This window comes from Bos indicus, chromosome 10 (assembly GCF_029378745.1).
Source record: "Bos indicus isolate NIAB-ARS_2022 breed Sahiwal x Tharparkar chromosome 10, NIAB-ARS_B.indTharparkar_mat_pri_1.0, whole genome shotgun sequence".
Lineage (NCBI taxonomy): Eukaryota > Metazoa > Chordata > Mammalia > Artiodactyla > Bovidae > Bos > Bos indicus.
In genome coordinates this window covers 61832611-61853591 of record NC_091769.1, presented here as the reverse complement: position 1 = coordinate 61853591, position 20981 = coordinate 61832611, and the positions used below count along the sequence as shown (strand labels likewise).

The window sequence follows — 20981 nt, the reverse complement described above, 5'->3', positions numbered from 1 at the left end:
GATCCCCTACATCCATCTTTCAGTTCCTATTCATACCACACACATTCTCTGATGAGGTCCCGCTCAACTCAGAGTTTTCATCATGGGGGCCTTGGTGGACCACCTCCTCTGACCCTGGACAACCACATTCCTGTGACTTCTAAATCCTATGTCTTAATCCTGATCTTTACCCCAGATCCTAGGTCCTTCTGTGTCAGTATAGGTCATAGTTTTACCTCTTTTAATGGCAAATTCCTTGGCTGAAAATTATACAGATGTCCTGGGAGAAACTAAGTGGGCAAGAGGTTAAATATTCATGATCATTTTCGAAGAAGCTTTCCTAAGTAGAGGGATGATTTCTGTCCTTAAACTGAATCTTATGCAGATGCCCAGTATCTCAAGGAGATGGAAGTGGCACTGCAGAGGGTTCCACCATGCTGTTATGCTAACCCTGAGGAAACTTCACCAACTCCACAGCTTCTCAGGACATGGATTGGAAACCACTCACATACAGGCTTCTGCAAGGGAAGGGGAAGCCAAGACGTCTGTGGCTCATTTCAACAGCTGTTTCACTTAGAAATTATAGCTTTATTCCCATGACCTGCCTCTGAACCCAAGCTTCCTGGATCCTCTTTAGAGCAAGGGATGGGGTGACCTATAGTGAAGCTAGCTGCCCATCCCCTCACTTAATTTATTCTTCAAGTTTTTCACCAACTTCCTGCTCATGTAAATTCTGTGGGCTTCTAGTCAAAGGATCTAGATTCCAATTCAGTTCTGCTTCTCTCCAGCTGTGTATGAGGACTCCCTGAGACTTGATTTCTTTCTGGGTTGATAGAGATACTTATACATATTTTAACTGTTGTAAAGATGAAAATAAAAATAAGCTAATTTTATAAAAGAATTGAGTAAACTATACACTTTATATACTTTCAAAGTTATCATTAATATATACACTAGAGTGCTGGAAACAAGAAGAAATTATCATTCTTAAAACCTTGATGGCCCTGAAGGTGCATTAAAAGATAAAAAAAAAATTAGGAGGAAAATGACCTGTCTTTTTTCAGCATCCTCACAGTGCTATGGATACTGAGTTGACCTATAACCTATGGTCATGAATCTCAGTATGTTATAGAAGGAACTTGAAGGAAGTAGACACCTCCATCAGTAACATGCCACAGAGCCAGAGGCTGGTCGCCAAACTCGGGTCTTGGGCAGCACTGGGAAAGTAGTGAATTTCTGAACAACCAATTCAGTGTGTTTAATTGACCACCTATATGAGGCCACAGAAAGACTAAGGCAAGTTTCAGCATCTCTGTGGGTCTGCAGTGTGAGAGTGGCCATGGAGCCCATGACTGCTTCAGTGAATTAAAGCAGAAGCTCTTAGGATCCTGGAAAGAAGGGTGATGAGGACAGGCAGTGACAAAAAGGGACAACTGTTAGGACAGTAATCTAAGACAGAGCACTGCTGGAATCAGTCATACAGTATTAGATCATTCGAGGAAAAAAGCAAGAATTGAGAGCTTATTGGGTGCCTAAGTAGAAAACTCATAGCACTCATCCTGTCTCTTACCTTTTCCAAGATCATGGCACATACTACTAATCAAGAGTCTCTAAATTATTCCTATCTATAAAATGGACAGTAATGCACTTCAATGAGATAATTCATGTAAAGCAATCACTTAGAACAGTGACTTTCACAGAATACTCAAAAACTGCTATTATTACTGCTGAACCTTATTAGCCCTTTCACACTTAGCCATGATACAGTCTCAGAATCCCTTTCACCACAGCATCATAGGAATACTTCCAAGATGCTAGAGGATATTTGTGAGCCGTTTCTGATCTAGTTCTACCCTGACTCCTATCCTTATCCCACCATCAGTCAGTGATTAATGACACTGAAACTGAGACCAGGGAGACACTGCCTGTCTGCTGAACTGTGGTGCCTTTGAAGGCTTGTCACAGCTGCAAACAGTGATCACAACATCTACTTTCCTGAGTGTTACTGTACAGCATCTCCCCTCCCTCACAGATAGTCCTTTAAAGGCAGAGATACCATCTTCTAAGATTTTGGTAAATTCCTACGGCATGCTAACACCACTGACCACTCAGTCAAATTACTATGAGATGAGGTGAAGGGAGACTCCAGTCCCAGCAAGAGCAATGTTAAGGGAAGGAAACCATGGGGCGTTAAAAGGGAAGAATGGCCTAAGGGACCATGAGTTGTCAACCACAAGATGAATTCCACAGGGCTCAAGAGTGACTGTTACAACAATAGTTGGCTCTCCCCTTAATGTTTTTTGATAACTTCTCAATGTGCTACGCTTCTTAATGATTACAAGTAATTGTATACCCCAGGGGTTGGGCAGCCCGTCTCCTGCACGAAAGCCATGAGTCACTGCCCTGAGTCCACCCTGTGTGGCTCTCTGGACCTGAGCCATCCTTCCTCCTCTCCTCAACCTCTTTCCTCCCAGCCTCTCCCCAGATGGACTGTTAAGTCCCTTGGCTTGGTCCACTCCCACCCAGCCTGTCTCCACTCCTGTGATTGCTTCTGCTTCCCTGGGCTGCCATTATCTCTTTAGGCATCCCCTCCCCTCCCCTCCCCACCCATCACTTCCCTTCAGGACCTCTCTACTCTCACTCCCACCTCCCTTTTCCATAGTAATCCTTTTCTCCCCATTCTCCTTACTCTTTCTTTCCTGAGTTCCACCTCTCCATGTTCATTGCAGTTCTCATTTCATTTATTTCTCTAACCACTTTTCTCTTTTTTAAATATCATAATGCTGAGATTTAAACAAAATAAGTTGCCTTTTTTTTTTTTTTTCCTATATTGTCCCTCAGAACAAATTTTCTCAAGGGGTTGGCATGTCTTGTCATGTTCCACATTCTAACACTCAATCTCTCCACTGTCAGACTTTCTTCAATATCATGTAATATATGGATCTAGAAAGTGCTTCACTGGCTAATCTCTGTCATCCTTATGAGCTCTACATGTCTGGAGCTGCAATTTAATTCATCATTTGAATTCTTGTTTCTCCACATTATTTTTAAGAGTGTAGTTACTCTCCTTTATGCATAGAAAACCTGGTTTGGAGTAGGGAGAGAGTGGTTTCCTTGACAAAAATCTTGGGTAAATTGCTGTTTATTACATTAAGGAATGTAAAGGGACTGGGTGAAAAGGAAAAGAAAAAGAAATAGCATTCTCTCTCTCTCCTTTTCTCTCTCCTTCCCACCCTCCCTTTTCTGCCAGTCTGCAAAATGAGGAGTTGGAAGCTGAAATGTGAAGTTTGGGCCAGCTTAATCTGGTTTCCAAAGACTGAATTGGATTGGGTTTCTTAGTGGCATACAACTTGTTACTGGGGGAGGGCCCTTTAAACACTGTAAAGAGGCAGTTTATTTTCTCTGCCTCACCAGCTTGATGCTACAGATTTATAGCTGTCCCCAAGAAGCTGGTACAGAGTCAAGCTAACAGTCATGGTTTGTATTTCCAGGGTCTGAGTGCCACCCCTGCCCCTACTTCCCATGCAGGAAGCAAGACCTCAGCCTTCCCTAGGTTTTGCCAGGCATCTCCAGGGGGCCCTCACCTGTGCTCACACCTAGTTCTGATGGTTAGCTGTCCATTCCAGCCTCCTCACCCACTGAGAGTGGGACCTTGCCACAGCCCTGGCCCCAGTGTGAAGCCCTCTGGAAGGTGTCCGTTCCCTTCCCTCTGTGCTATTTCCTGGTGCTCCCAAAGCAGGAAGCCTGAGGGCACTCATATGACAACAGGGTCCTCTGGATCTGCTGCACTGGGGCCTATTCTATTCCCTGTAGGTAGGCAGAAGGTTTGGTACCCGTTATGTCTGTCATCTCGGCCCAGAAGCCTCTCTGTGCAGCACAGAGAGGAAACTGAAGCCCCTCAAGATCTCAATTCCCTTGCCAGCCCCTAGGCACCCTCACTCAGAGGGTGGGGGTGCTCTTTTGAGCACTCCCTTCCTCTCTCACCCATACCCTCCTTCTGAAAATCAGCACCTTTATGGTCCTGATGGTGGTCACAGTTTCATGGGTGTATAGTTATCCCCAAACACATCCTGTTGTCTACATTAAATATGGATAGCTTTTTACATGTCAATCATATGTCAATAAAGTGATTTTTAAAATATGAGCCCAATCAACTCACAGATAGGCCAAACCCTCTGCTTTTCTTTCTGAATATTGAAGTGATTCTTTCTGAAGAGTGATGTAAATGTGTTATTGAAGTCACAAGGGTAGCCAGGGGAAGAACCAAGAGTAGTAATATAGCTATTAAAGATCTAAGAAAACATTCCTTCTGAGCTACTTCCCTTCCTCCTCCCCTCACTTCTTCCCCTTCTGCTTTCACACTCCCAGTGCTACTGCTCCTCTGACCCTCACTCGGCTGCCTCTCTCTTGTCTCCCTCGCCTCTCCTATGTCAGTGAGAATCCTCAATTCTTAAATGCTTACAGGTCCTGCCTATCAAAATTACCTGTGCATTCCAAGTCAAGGAGCAGATTCAGTCAAGAAGGACGGTCTTCATCATTAGGCAGGTGGAAACTAGCTTGTTACATGGGGCAGTTACCTATGATCTCTGAGCTATCTGTTTCCAGGTATGGTCGGGGGCAGAGTTAGAAGCACAAGGAGATTTTTACAAAATTGCTCCCCCCCCCCCTTTCCTTTTTTTGGGCTGTGCTGCATGGCATGTGAGATCCTAGTACCCTGACTAGGGATTCAAACCCAAGCCCCCTGCAGTGGAAGTGCAATATCACCAGGAAATTCCCTGCATGTTGTCTTTTCGATGAAACTTAGGGAAAATATGTTTATGGATGTGTACTCAGCCTATGAAAATTGTTTTGAGGCTGAGTATGAGGCTGAGAGGGCTTCCCAGGTGATGCCAGTGGTAAATGATCTGCCTGATGATGGAGGAAATACAGGTTCGATCCCCAGGTCGGGAAGATCCCTTGGAGAAGGAAATGGCAACCCACTCCAGTATTCTTGCGTGGAGAATTCCAAGGACAGAGGAGCTGGGCAGGCTATAGTCCATGGAGTCTCAAAGACTCTGACACAACTTAGCAACCAAACAACAGCAACATGAGGCTGAGGATTCTGAATTTAGACAAATTCTTGATTTTAGACAAATTCAAGAATTTGTCTAAATTCAGAATCCTCAGCCTCATGTTGTTGTTGTTTGGTCTAATTTGTCTAATTTAGTAAATTCTTGAATTTAGACAAACTATTCAGTAAGTGTGAGGTCAAAGTGAGGTCAAAATAAAGATCAATTCCAGAGATGCACAGAAAGTGAAATCAACTAGACTTGTTATCAGGGTAGCAGATGGGAAGATAGGGAAATGGGGGTTTTACCATAAATCCTTCCTAAGGAGTACTTTTTTAAATGACAAGTTGTAATAACTATAAGCACTATATATTTGCTTTTCTTTGTACAGGTTGCCCTACACATGTATCCCTAAACAATACATAGTTTAAATTTGCCAGCTTCTGAACTTTAAGTGGAATATTCTTGTCTGGCTTGCTCTCTTCTCTCAGGATTTTATGTATGATACTCATCTGAGTGCTTGTGTTTAACTCTTATGATGATATGATCATATGTTGAATGAGTATACCAATATTAATTGACTGTTTTTATTCACTTATGTTAGTTTTAGGAAGAATAGCATAAGTATTTCCTCATGTTATTAAAAATACAAATGAACATAAAAAAATAAAATAAAATATTTCCGGACAAGCAAGAGCATCCTCGCTTGAAGTTACTCAAGGATGCATGTTAGAAAAAAATGAGAAAGAAAACTAAGAAAGCTAAAACATGGGGTTCGGAAAACTGGTGCTTCAACCTGAGTGCGGGAAAAGGGAGAACTCGGATGTCGGTCATGAGTCCACAGAGTACACTTCCTGCTTGGAGAGGCCACCTTGCATGCGTGACTGCGGGATGAAAAAACTTGAGCAAGGTGTAAAAGCACATTATTCTCTTTTTTTTATCAATAAAAAAAGAGGCAAATGCCATTAGAAATTCCAGGGAAGACAAAAACCTAGACGAGGAAGTCTTGTCCAGACAGGACAAAAATAATAAAGAAGTATGATTTTAAGCAACAATGTAACAAAGTAAGAAAGAATCCTTTTGGACTAGATACCAAAACTATTTTCCTCTACCCAGCCCAGGAGATCTGTTGGAAATGAAACACAATCTTAGTACGCTACTTGGTTCAGCAGTGAGCAATATTTACTCATTCACAAAATAAATGCTGTGTATTCACTTTTATGTTTTTCTTTCCCACTTTTATCTTTTAAAATTAATCAATGGACAGAGCACACATGCCTGGCACTGGGACATAAAGAAACATTAACAGTTTTGGTAACACAAATATTATGTCTATAGTTGTAGTTTATTCTATGAAAAAAAGGGACTGAAACGTTGACTAGGATTGATGGAGGATGAAATAGTGATATAAATGTGTTATTTAAAGGCACAAAGGTAGCCAATGGAAAAACTGAAAGTAGTAATGTAATTATTAAAGATCAGGAGTTAAAGGGGGAGAAAAAGGTGAAGGATAATATAACACAGCTAAATCACCACTTAAAGGGTAAGTTGGTATCATTTGGAGCTAACAGATCAAGAAATAGATTTATATGATTATTACCCAGGATTATGGATGTCAGAGTGCTTGGGCAGGGTAGGGAGGGTAAGAGGGGAAGGTGCAGGGCAAAGCTACTGCTTTAAAGCTCTTCTCTCTCTCTCTTTTTTTTTAAAATCAAATTTATTCTTATTTAATTAAGTATAAAATTAAAAGTAAGTCAGGCCCCACTTTATGTATTTGTGCCTATTTAAGACAGAAAATACTGAGCAACCAACAGGGATTCATTTTTTTGCTTATGTTGACCACAAACTACATGTTCATTTTCCTTTTCCTTCCCCCCATTTCCCTCAGAATAAAATGGCTGAGGTGGTGACTTCTGGCACTAGAATGTCATTTCTTAGAAAACAAACATGACCATTTCCAAGCTGGGGTTTTATGACCAATTAGAGGAGCAATTTATTTACCAGGTCTAGCACAGCTGGAATTGGACGAGGGGGCCAGGAAGCATCGTCCCAAATGCCCACATACCTTTGTTTTCTTTTCATGGGTGATGACAGTGAGAATATTCTGTTTTTACAGATGGTCTCCTTGCTGAAATGTGGGAGGAAAACTGTAAACAGCAATTTGCATCCTGTTTACCCATGTTTTTCTATGCCATAGCTCCCTGGCAGCTCTGTCTGTCAGGAGGGGAATACAGGAAGCTGCGGTGATGGGTTCCCTCTTCTATTTCCAGGGACCGTCTTGGAAAGGCATGAGTTAAGATGTTCACTTTGACCAGAAATCGTTAAGGCCATTAAGAACTGTATTGCTGGTGTACCACATCTTTCTCCATGGAGCACCAAAAGTTGAAGATCCCAGTGTGGCAACAACCCAACGGCAGCATCAGTGGAATGCAGAAAGGACAGCAGTATACTATCTCTGTGAATGGACTGAGACCACTGGTGAGTTGCACCGTGATAACTACCTACAACCCAGTGTCCTGGTTTCTTTGAATGTCAGGGTCCGGGTATAAAAGAGCACATGAGACAAAGTGGAGTAACACAGTGAATCCAGAATGGATGAAATATGGTCTTGAATTAGAAAAGTAAAGGTAAAAACCTATCTAAAATGATTCTTATGGTGTCTCATACAAAGTAGGTTCTGATAACATTAAGAGAGTGTTATCATTTCTACTATTACTACCACTACTACTGCTACTTTCCTCCTCCTATTATAATTCCATAAAACAGCATAATGATGTTTTAATAAAATACTGATACATCTTAATGACAATATCAATCACAATGCTTTTGACAGCAAGTAACAAAACAATTACCCAACTCAAAATGGCTTAACTAACAATGATGTATTATCTCACATAAGAGGTCCACTGGATGAGGCAGTTCTTGAACTGGTTAATTCAACACCTCCGCTATGTAATAAAGAATCTAGTTCTTTCCACCTTTTCTGACCTGCTTGGCTAACAATATTCGTTTTTACACTCATAATAATCCTCTAATGATCAGGGATGCCTGAGGCAGCTCTAAGCACCATGTTCTCACACATTCATATTTAAGGCTGGAAGAGAGAAACCTATTTCCCTGTGTCCCTTTTTAAGAAAAAAAAGAAAATTAAATTCTTAAAAACTTCTCTGCAGACTTCAACTTCATCCCAGTGGTCAAAATTTTATTACATGACCATTCCAACCAATAACTTGCAGAAGAAAACATAATTCCTATAACTGCACTACAGGGAAGGGGCCTATACTTCCTAGATCCTGTGTGCTCCTGATACTTGAACAAAGTCAAAGTTTGGTTAATGTGGAGGAAAGAATTGAGGGGATGGTCTTTGTGTGCACAACCAGCAGTGTCAACCATAGTGATATTGCGGGAGCTGTTTCTCAGTGTAAGCAATCTGATTTCAGTCTACATTTTTCACAAGTCAATGCTTTAGACTTCTTGAGAATAGTAAGAGTCTTATTTATCATTAGATTCCTCCCCAAAATACACGGAATGATTTTGTAGTTAAATAAGGTGAATCTATTGTATATATATATTTTCCATAGTTATATCTTGTGTTCATTACTGAGATCTTATCAAGTTAACAAAACAAGATTCCAGGAGACTTCCTTGGTGATACAGTGGAAAGAATCTGCCTACCAATGCAGGGAACATGGGTTCTATCCCTGGTCTGGGAAGATTCAACACGCTGTGGAACAATTAAGTCCACGTGCCACAACTAATGAGCCTGTACACTCCAGCTACTGAAGCCTGTGTGCCTAGATAGAGCCTGTGCTCTGCAACAAGAGAAGCATCCACGATGAGAAGCCCGTGACCACAACGAAGAGCAGCCCCCTCTTGCCGCAGCCCACGTGCAGCAACGAAGACCCGGTACAACCAAACATAATTTATAAAAAAAAGACTCCAGTGATTACTGGTCCCCTATGGACTTTTCTTTTTTTTTTAATCTCTATGCTAAGAAAGCCTGAAACAGTCTTATTAGGGCTGAATATTGTTGAGAATAGAGTGTAGACAGCTAAAATTAAGTCATCATAAATATCCTCTTTCCAGTCCTCAAATATTTATTATCAGAGTTTCAAATAAAAGGGAGGCAGTAGGAAGAGTGAACACTTTTGATGGAATCAAAATACAAAAATAAATTTTTTAATAGAAGTCTATGGGACCAAAGTGATTAAAACTAATTTTCATGAAAAAAAAACACATATAAATCCCAGAATCAGATTGTTAATATATTTATATTAAAATATACTTTAAATATATAATTTAAAATATAAAAAGGTGATATAGGGAGATATGCAGGGTGGGAAATCTAAATCTACTTGTGAAAATTAAAAAAAAAATTGTACATTGAGTCAGGGAAAGTTTAGCTTACACTGCAATAACAAATAACCCCCAAATCTTGCACATAATGCAACAAGAGTTTATTTTTCACTCAAGAAAGTGTACTGCATGTCCAGGCAGTGTGCCAGCACACCTGTCCTCCATGTGTTGGCTCAACATTCCGGCTTGATTCAATCCATGACACTTCCTAATCAACATATGCATTGACAATTGCTGTGATGGAAAAAAGTGGGCTGCAAAGTTGAGACTGAGTATTTAAATGCCTCAACACTGAATTGACAAATGAGACCTTTGCTCATTTTTCATTGGCCAAAGCTGGTCACATGACCATAGAGGGTGGGGACATGTATTCCTCCTATGTGCCTGGAGAAGAGAATGGAATTGGTGGTTAACAATCAGAAGTACTGTTCATTTGCCTATCACATACAGTGGAAGTGAGAAATAGCCTTACGGGACTAGATCTGATGAACTATGGATGGAGGTTCATGACATTGTACAGGACACAGGGAGCAAGACCATCCCCAAGAGAAAAAAATGCAAAAAAGCAAAATGGCTGTCTGAGGAGGCCTTACAAATAGCTGTGAAAAGAAGAGAAGTGAAAAGCAGAGATAAAAAGGAAAGATATACCCATTTGAATGCAGAGTTCCAAAGAATAGCCAGGAGAGATAAGAAAGCCTTCCTCAGTGATCAGTGCAAAGAAATAGAGGAAAACAATAGAATGGGAAAGACTAGAGATCTCATCAAGAAACTTAGAGATACTAAGGGAACACTTCATGCAAAGATGGGCTCAATATAGGACAGAAATGGTATGGACCTAACAGAAGCAGAAGGTATTAAGAAGAGGTGGCAAGGAATACACAAGAACTGTACAAAAAAGATCTTCATGATCCAGATAATGACAATGGTGTGACCACTCACCTAGAGTCAAACATCCTGGAATGAGAAGTCAAATGGGCCTTAGGAAGCATCACTCAACAATGCTATTGGAGGTGATGGAATTCCAGTTGAACTGTTTCAAATCCTAAAAGATGATGCTATGAAAGTGCTGCACTCAGTAGGCTAGCAAATTTGGAAAACTCAGCAGTGGCCACAGGACTGGAAAAGATCAGTTTTCATTCCAATTCCAAAGAAAAGCAATGCCAAAGAATGCTTAAACTACCACACAATTGCCCTCATCTCACACACTAGTAAAGTAATGATCAAAATTCTCCAAGCCAGGCTTCAACAGTAGGTGAATCGTGAACTTCCAGATGTTCAAGCTGGTTTTAAAAAAGGCAGAGGAACCAGAGATCAAATTGCCAACATTCACTGAATCATCAAAAAAGCACGAGAGTTCCAGAAAAACATCTATTTCTGCTTTATTGACTATGCCAAAGCCTTTGACTGTGTGGATCACAATAAACTGTGGAAAATTCTGAAGGAGATGGGAATACCAGATCACCTGATCTGCCTCTTGAGAAATCTGTATGCAGGTCAGGAAGCAACAGTTAGAACTGAACACGGAACAACAGATTGGTTCCAAACAGGAAAAGGAGTACATCAAGGCTGTATATTGTCACCCTGCTTATTTAACTTACATGCAGAGTACATCATGAGAAATGTGGGGCTGAATGAAGCACAAGCTGGAATCAAGATTGCTGAGAGAAATATCAATAAACTCAGATATGCAGATGACACCACCCTTATGGCAGAAAGTGAAGAACTAAAGAGCCTCTTGATGAAAGTGAAAGAGGAAAGTGAAAAAATTTGCTTAAAACTCAACATTCAGAAAACTAAGATCATGGCATCCGGTCCCATCACTCATGGCAAACAGATGGGGAAACAGTGGCAGACTTCATTTTTTGGGGCTCCAAAATCACTGCAGATGGTGACTGCAGTCATGAAATTAAAAGACACTTACTCCTTGGAAGGAAAGTTATGACCAACCTAGACAGCATATTGAAAAGCAGAGACATTACTTTGCCGACAAAGGTCCATCTAGTCGAGCCTATGGTTTTTCCAGTGGTCATGTATGGATGTGAGAGTTGGACTATAAAGAAAGCTGAGCACCGAAGAATTAATGCTTTTGAACTGTGTGTTGGGGAAGATTTTTGAGAGTCCTTTGGACTGCAAGGAGATCAAATCAGCCAATCCTAAAGGAAATCAGTCCTGAATATTCATTGAAAGGACTGATGTTGAAGCTGAAACTCCAATACTTTGACCACCTGATGTGAAGAGCTGACTCATTTGAAAAGACCCTGATGCTGGGAAAGATTGAAGGTGGGAGGAGAAGGAGATGAGAGAGGATGAGGTGGTTGGATGGCATCACTGACTCGATGGACATGTGTTTGAGTAAACTCCGGGAGTTGGTGATGGACAGGGAGGCCTGGCCTGCTACTGTCCATGGGGTTGCAAAGAGTCGGACATGACTGAGCGACTGAACTGAAGCGAAAATTCATTTTGAGTCCAAAATACCATAACACTGTTAGAAACACTTAAATATGAGGATACATAAATAGAAGTAAATGATAAAACTCATAATGGTGTTACTTCCCTTTCCTGGACAGACTATTCTTTGAGTACTGTGCTTATTTAAGGAACTATACTTTGGAAGGTCCTCTGGAGGTATTCAGAAGAGCTAAATGCAGAATGATAAAGAACTCTTTCTGGTTAGACTGGAGAAGTCCTCTGAGGAAAAAAACATCCATTCATCCTCAAATCTGTGAATATTTGACTTCCTTTAAGGGACTGTGAGTGGTAATTTACAGAGAGAAAGATTTCTACTAAATTTAAGTCTTCTGCAGTCAAAACTATATGGATTGTCTCAGGGTGAGTAGGTCCTTCTCAAGGCTAGGGTCTGAGCATGGCACAAAGTTTGTGGGAAAAGGAGGATTCAAGGGTCATATGATTCACTGGACTAGATGACCCTTAAAGATGCTTCCAGCCTCAAATTTGATAATTGGATGGTTCCTCAATTGCCCACAACTCCCATCTGGGTGATTGCTCCCAGACCTCCAAAACCACTAGCACTTGCTTGAACTTCCTTCCAGGGTCCTGGAGCAATACATTACTGGCATCTGGCTACACAAATAAGAAACGGATGGCATATCCCAAAGGTGAAGAGGATGGGGTGTGGTTCTGAGCCCTGGGATGCTGTACTTCACCCACAATTGTATTTGCAAGGCAGCTCCAAGTCATTCCAGAGCTAGTTGTGGAAACACACGAAAAGCCACATACCCCATTGTCTTCCTGTAGTGAAGTTGGGCTGAACTAACGCAAGCCAAATTTGATTTAAACCAAGAAATTCTCGTTAGGCAGAACGATTTTATGTCATTTTATCCTTGAGTGAATTTTTACAGCTGAGTTGGAAAGTCTATCAAATAGGAATTAGAACGTCTCTGCCAACTCCTGATGTCTATCTCAGCCACTGCATGGCTGCCCTCTTCACCACCAGGGGTTAACTAGTTTCTTCACTCAGTAACCATTTTCTGACATTCTCCCGATGACACACTCTCACACATGCTTGTTTTTTTTTTCTTTTTTCTATTCATGAGTTGCACTTTCTTTGTTACTATGGCTGCAAATTGTTGATACTGGATTCATAGTCAGGTTTTTATTCCTTTTTGTCATTTTTTCCCATGAACTAATAAACCACAGTGGAGTTAACAGAGCGAGTCAATGTGAACTTTACACAAAGCATTTTTATATTCTGTGGCCATTCTCTCCTTACGCTTAATCATTTAGAGATGTTAACATAAGAAAATGAAAATGTTCGGCCTCCTTCCTTCCCCCGCTCCTTTTCCCTCTCATTTCCCAAGCTCCAGAGGGGAAGGACTATCAGCCATTTCCCATCAGTGCTGTTTGCAAAGTAACACATGTCCTCAATTACTGGGACCAGAAACTGCAGGCACCTTTTGGGTTGGTGATGGATGGCTGGCTGGCCCTGCTGTCTGTTGAATATGAACCATGGTTGCCACAGTGAGAAAGGTTTCGTAGAGTAACATTTTCTTTCCTGTGATCCAGGCAGCTTTTTGTCCTGGGCAATGGACCCTATTCTCAATGGGTGTGAGCCCAGTCTCAGCTTGTGTGTGAACCAGTCCATAGGAGAATCTGAGCTCAGAGCTCATCTCATAGGGAAAAGATCTCAGACTGAAACAAAAGGAGAAACGCGTGCAGAGTAACCTTTTATGTGGCAAACGAGCAGGTTGCAGAGTAGAAGCATCTGGGTTTGAAACTTAAATCTACCACTTACCAACTGCCATGATTTTTTTTTTTGCCAAAGCGTGTGATTTCCCTGTCTCCTTTTTTTAAATTAACTTGGATAAGAAGATTAAAAATAATACTTCCTATTTGCCATGGTGATCATTACATAATGTATTTGATTGTCAGAAAACTATGTTGTTCACTCAAACTCACACTAGTACTCATATAATATTGTCTGTCAAATATTCTTCAATAAAATAATAACAATAGTCGCTAAGGTCTCATGGAGTTCTCATGAGGGTTATCCTTGGAAAGGCACTGCATGTCACTGAGAACATAATCAATAAAAGTTAGCAATTGTACTAGTCAAGAACCTTTTGGTAGCAAAGGACCAAAAAAAACAGCCCAGAGCTTAAGTGTAGAAAGGCATTTATTGATTCATACAAAGCATGGATGTTCTAGGGGCTCAAGCAGTATCAGTAAAACTCAGTCTCCCCTACCTCTATTAATTCTGTTACTGTGGCAGCTAGTGACTCAGGAGCCCTCAGTGAGCTCTGCCTTCTGGTACTACCCTTGAGTGTCCCCTCCTCCATTATGCCAGAGTTGGTCTGTGTGACCAATATGGCAGAAGAGATAACAGGTTGCTTCCAAATTTATAAAAAGACACTGTGGCTTCCCTCTTAGTGTGTCTGTCTGTCTGTCTCTCTTCCCCTTTCTCCGATTATTCACTGTGGGGGAAGCCAGCTGCCGTGTTGTGGACAGCTCTATGGAGAGCCTACCTTCTAATGAACTGAAGTCTCCTGACAACAGCCACATGAGGGTACCTCTTGGAAGTGGATCCTCTGGCTTCAGTCAAGCCTTTGGTGACAATTTAACTGCAATCACATGAGACATTCTGAGCCAGAGTTATCCAGCTAAGTGACTCCTGGATACCTGACCCTCAAAAATCATGTGGGATAATATATGTTGTGTTAAGCTACTAAGTTTTGAGGTAATTTTTATGCAGCAACAGATACCTAATACAACTGATGTGAGATAACAAATACACTGATACCTTCACTTGTAGGTGGTTCTCTCTGATGCAGCTCTTAGCAATCGGTCTTATACCATCCTCCCAGCCAGCAATTCTAGTAGAGATCATCCTTTCCCCCCAAATTACAACAAACTCACTGGGGTGTCTTCTTGAATGGACTTAGCTAAGTGTCCTTCCCTTAACTAACATTGTTCACAAAAGGAAAAAAAAAGTTATTACCAGAATAAGGAGGATTTGGGGTGGGGGGAGGACAGCAAAAACAACAGATGTTTGTGTTTGCTGTTATCACCAATCACAACTATTTATCTTCTCTTTGCAAATACATTTGATGGTAATAATACCAGCTAACCTTTATTGAGTGTTTGCTATATGTCAGGAACTTTGCGCTCAGTTGCTTTAGTTGTGTCCAATTCTTTGCAATCCTATAGACTGTAGCCCACCAGGCTCCTCTGTCCATGGGATTTTCCAAGCAAGAATACTGGAGTGGGTTGCTGTGCCCTCCTCCAAAGGATCTTCCTGACCCAGAGATCGAACCCAAGTCTCTTACATCTCCTGCATTGGCAAACGGGTTCTTTACCACTAGTGCCACTTCAGTTCAGTTCAGTTCAGTTCAGTCGCTCAGGCATGTCTGACTCTTTGTGACCCCATGAATCGCAGCACGCCAGGCCTCCCTGTCCATCACCAACTCCCGGAGTTCACTCAAACTCACGTCCACCAAGTCGGTGATGCCATCCAGCCATCTCATCCTCTGTCGTCCCCTTTTCCTCCTGCCCCCAATCCCTCCCAGCATCAGTCTTTTCCAATGAGTCAACTCTTCTCATGAGGTGGCCAAAGTATGAAAAGTGCCACTTGGGAAGCCCCAATTTTATGTTTTACTTAATTTTTGCTAAGTGCCTATAAAATGGGTACTATTATCTTTATTTTATGAATAAGAGAGGCACAGTTTAAGTAATTATTCCAAAGTCAAACAGCTAGTTAGTAGTCAGGCTGGGATTTGAACGAAGACAGTTTAATTTTAGGATTCATGCTCATAAACCACTCTGCTAAAACACCAATACCATGCATGAAGTGTTAAGTTTTGATTTCAGGTATTTGTCCTCTGAGGTCTCGGGTAGGGAATGTGTTTCCACTGACACAGAGATGAAGATGACTCAGTGTTAACCCTGAAGTGATAGACACACTTCAATACCTGATCATATGGTGGTGGAGGGGGGATGTATAAACACTTTTAAGCTATGTGCATTCATTGCTCTGCCTCAAGTACCTCCTACTGATAATACACCATTGACAGAGTAAGTTTTTTTTTTGTTTTTTAAGGCTCTTTGAGTGAATATTTAGGTATAGAGGTGACTGTGAAAAATGTCACTAGCATGACTCATTTAACTCATTAGGTGCATATCTGGCCTGTATTAGGAACATTTTTATTTGTTCTAATTAACTGTTGGACACCTTTTCCACCTGCCCATATCAGCAGGAAATTTGGTGTTTTCTCTTCAAGCCTTTGCCCACAACTTGAATCGTACAGAAATTTGAGGATCTTATTTAGTCTAACTGGTTGGTCTAGATTTTAAGCTCCAGGATGTTTATGTTGCTAATGCCCTGATGTGGATGTTTATGTTGCTAATGCCCTGATGTGGAACATAATGTAGAATCCATTATGTTCTTGTCCATTGTTGTGAGACCTGTCCATCCTTGTGAGTCCTGCACTGGCTCTGAACACACCTCATCACGGGCTCCAGGATTTAGACTGTATTTGGTTATATGCCAAGGATCAGCTATTGCTTCTCAAACACAGCAATCTCACCAGTGCAGCCAGTCTGAGATGAACAAGTGATTGCGGCACCTGCTGTGCTCCTGGAACTAGCTCTTCCCACAAAACAGTAGCCCTGTCCATTGATCCAGGCTTTTCCTTTCTGCCTAGGGAGGTCCTCTTTGGGTCTCTTTATGTCCATTAAACCTCTGTCTGGGCCATCTTGTTCATTGGAAGGGCTTTTTAATTCTGCTGAACTCCACAAGCATCCCAGTGCTACTGAGACTGGAGTGTGTAACACATCTTTCTCCCTGGAGATTATCCAAGTCTACTTAACTGAGACCACTCAATTATTACAGGCAAACATCAAAGATAATCTGTCCCCAGGTGGTTTTCTGCATCAACCTAAGCACAAAAGCTGCATGCTAACAAATGCATTAAAATGTATCCAACTTAGATCAGATTTTAAATACACAAAAATGTTTTCAAGTTATGCTTCACTAGACATCCTGCTAGAGAAATATGACAATGTTTCAGGGTATCATAACCTTGGGCAGACCCTTGGGTGGAGACAGCTTTTCAGCCCCAACAAGATCTACTTGGTTAGAGAGGCGGTTTCCCAGAGAGAGGGCATTGCTATTCCCAGAAAAAGAGAGGACAGATGAAAGGTGACCAATACATTTAAAAGTGTGTCTGTGGCTGGTTAACCCTGGGCTCATGAGAGGAGAAAACAATCATCTATTCAACTCCAGCTGGTCCCTTTTCTCACTATAGAAAACTAGGTAACATACCCCATTTATGTCATTTTTACAGGAAAACTTAATATTGGGCTCTGAATGATTCAGAGTTAGGAGGAACATAAGCACCTACTACATAGATTGGTGTCATTGCCTGAGGACCAAGAAACTCTCAAGTATTTAGTCTCATAGGTAAATTTCATTTGGAATAGAGGGCATCAATTTCATCATTTAAGAAGAGATGGGCGTTTTTTTGATACATAGTAGGTGGTATCATCTCAGAAGTAAGAGGGTGCCAAATAGAGCACCAAGAAATGGCAATATTAATTTGGATGACCAGAGCTGAAAGGAGAGAACTCATGATCCCTTTTCTCTTCCTTTTTGCCTTCTCCACCTCCATTTGAGTAAACATGTCACTAAGTATTAAGAATATTTGGCAAAAGCATTTCCCTTTAGAGCAAGGGGGAAATTAATATTTTTTCTGGGGGTGGGATTGGGGAGGTATAAGCATGAAGCCAGGTGCTGATGACTTCTCTGCAAATATGATAATTTCTAATTAAAAGTTGGCAGCCACACCAAATAGTTTGCACCCTGTGGGAAAGCAAGGACTGAAAGGTTGGGTGGGATGAAGAGGCTTGATGTAATCACATTCCACTAACTGAAAACCCTTTCCTGTGGGTAAATATTGTCCTGGGGATATCATGCTCTGTTCCTAATAAGCTTCAGCAGGCAAAGACACAGATATATCACCTAAAAAGGTCTTCAAATGACAATAATTCCTGAAAATCAGGAAGTAGAGTGGATTTCCCACTAAAGTAGGTCTGTCTGTTCAGTAGAGTTGCCAGGTTGCTGTCACGGAGAAGTTATTTGCTGACTCATCTTGATATTGGGGAATTTTCAAGTTTCCATTGTACAGAGTTCTGTCTCTTTCCAGAGGTAATCTCTTTGAAATAATAATTTTATGTAACATATGTGAACTGTGTTTTACTATTCTCATAAGAAATGTCAGTGTCCCTAATTCCAACAAAGGGGGAAAACACAGTCTTTTGAAATCTTCTCAACTCATAGTATAAAAAGTAAAATATGAGCCATGGACAGTTAGTGGCCTAGTTTTTTGAGACAAATGATTTAAAAAATGCATTTTTTAAGTGTTGCCAAATTTTAGTAATACTTTTTTTTGTACCTAAGACATTAAGATTCTACTTTTTGTTATTCCTTTGAAGCTTATTTACTTGTGAAATCAGGTTCAAAACATTACTTTTTTTTCAGTAAGAAAATGGCTTCCAGTAATTCATCAGTTACTTTTAAACAAAGTCTTTCTGGTCAGATACCAAGCTCCACTCTTCATATCTTGAGTCCTGGCTCTGACCGGGTGACTGATCCCAGGACTTGGGAAAGGACCTTAGAGACTTCTATTCCCAATCACAAACAGTGAAAGGATTCTGTCCACACTTCTGCCCCTCCCAATTGATCATGTGGCCTCTGCTGGACACCCAGTGGTGTCTGTATTTTGTGAGGCTATTATCTGAAGGAAATGGACTCATTTTCAAAGATGGGCAGCACAGATAGTTTGGATACAAACTAATTTGGTCATTCATGTGTTCACTCATTCTTTTGACCGATGTTTACTGAACCTCTCTGAGTCAGGCAGGTTCTGAGTTGGCTCTAAGGACAGAGGTCAAGAGAGGAGATGTTGTCTCTGCCCTCATGGAGTTCCCAGTTGGGGAGAGAGATATCAAAGACTAAGTAAACAGGTAACTAATCACACTATTTATAATGATGGAAAATGGCATGAAGGACAAGTGGAAAGTGTGGTAAGGGCTAATCACAGGGAGACAGACCCAGACTGGGGGTCAGTTGGAATTTTAATTAAGACACTTTTCTTTTTTCTCCCATCATATAAATGAAGCCTAGGTATGAAAGTCTGGGTTAGAATTTCTTAAAATAGCTACTCATTAAAAGAGGTAAGATGTGTCATAAATGAGAGTACTGATACAATGTAGGTGCTCTCTATAAATAATGGTTAGGTATTTATAATATATACTATTTGGCATTATCATATAGCCTTAAAATTAACTTGGAAAAGTTTTTATGCATTTCATAAAAACTTTATGCTCTATTTTTATTAAGTAAAAAAAGTTACAAATGCAGAAACATTAAATATGTTATATGTATATATGTGTACGTGTACGTATATGCCTAGAAAATATGTGAAAATTGTACCAAAATGTTTTTCTTTTTATTAACTGAATTATAAATATGCATATAAAATATATTTTAGTGAATATATATCAAGCAAACATCTGTGCAAACACAGCCAGATCAAAGACTGGAATTCTGACAGCACCCAAAGGACCTCCTCTCCCTCATACAGCATTCACCATAAATAATCCTCTTTCTTACCTAGAAATAAACACTATCCTGACTTTTATGATCATTACATATATCCTGTTTGTATTTCTAAGCAATGTAAATTACTTTTGTCAGTTTTGAACTGTATGTACATGGGATTATACTTATCTCATTTCTTTGGCTCCACATCATGTGTGTGGAGTTCAACACTTCATTGTTGCACTGTTCCTTTGTGTGAATGAACACAACACAGTTCATTTGTCCCTTCTAGCATGGATGGGCATTCGCGCTGTCTCTAGTTGGGGTCTACTGCACACAGTGGCACAACCACCATTCTTGTACGTGCACAATGCACACAGTATATTGAGCTTCTTTACTGTTTAAAGCCTTTAAGTGTGCTTGCTGGTCCTGGGAGGTGTTGGTTATTTTGTTTCAACCCTCCCATTCTGATCCATTCATCCCTGCTCTTTGCCTTCTTAAGAACCTTATCACCAGACTGCCTGGCCTCCAGCTTTTAGTTACCTTTGGCCAAAGGGAGGCAACAGCATGAGCTTGGAGCGTCGGAGGTACAAGTCTTGGAGTCTGAATTCCCCTGGCTTCCTCTCTGCCTCCCCACAGTCCTGGGAGCAGCTGCACTGCATTTCTTCTTCAGTTCTAGCTCTCACAAGGCTCTGGAAGCTTCCTTCCTCCTGCCACTTGAGGCCCAGCAGCAGTAACATCAGATCAGATCAGATCAGTCGCTCAGTCGTGTCCGACTCTTTGCAACCCTATGAATCGCAGCACGCCAGGCCTCCCTGTCTATCACCAACTCCCGGAGTTCACTGAGACTCATGTCCATCGAGTCAGTGATGCCATCCAGCCATCTCATCCTCTGTTGTCCCCTTCTCCTCTTGCCCCCAATCCCTCCCAACATCAGAGTCTTTTCCAATGAGTCAACTCTTGGCATGAGGTGGCCAAAGTACTGGAGTTTCAGCTTTAGCATCATTCCTTCCAAAGAAATCCCAGGGCTGATCTCCTTCAGAATGGACTGGTTGGATCTCCTTGCAGTCCAAGGGACTCTCAAGAGTCTTCTCCAACACCACAGTTCAAAAGCATCAATTCTTCGGCGCTCAGCCTTCTTCACAGTCCAACTCTCGCATCCCGTTAAGTCTCCAGTGGACCACCATCCTTGTGGTTCCTTTAACCCTGCTCACACCTTCGTAAACCATCCTTTATAAAACTCTCTTCACTCAAACCGTTCTGAAGATGCCATGTCCTTCCTTCTATTTAAGGTACACGATTCAGTGGCTTATAATATATTCACTTCACTATGTATCCATTACCACAATCAATTTTAGAACAATTTCCTAAAAGAAATGCTGTAGCACTTAGCTGTCACTTCCAATTCCCCCATATTCCTCCAGCCCAAGTCAACTACTATTAGTATATAATCTACCTTCTATCTCTATAGACTTTTCTATTCTGGATATTTCATAAAAATTTCATGTATATGTGTATGTATGTATATATATGTATAAATTTCT

The 20981-nt window shown here is 41.0% G+C and overlaps 1 long non-coding RNA gene across 1 annotated transcript in view; it reads left to right on the top strand.

The window, feature by feature from the left end:
• LOC139185158 (uncharacterized) overlaps positions 1 to 20981 on the top strand; it is a 63720-nt gene that overhangs the window by 24833 nt on the left and 17906 nt on the right. The window contains exon 3 of the long non-coding RNA XR_011568685.1: positions 7298 to 7505. This is a non-coding gene — a long non-coding RNA (uncharacterized lncRNA). The remainder of the gene's footprint in view (positions 1 to 7297; positions 7506 to 20981) is intronic.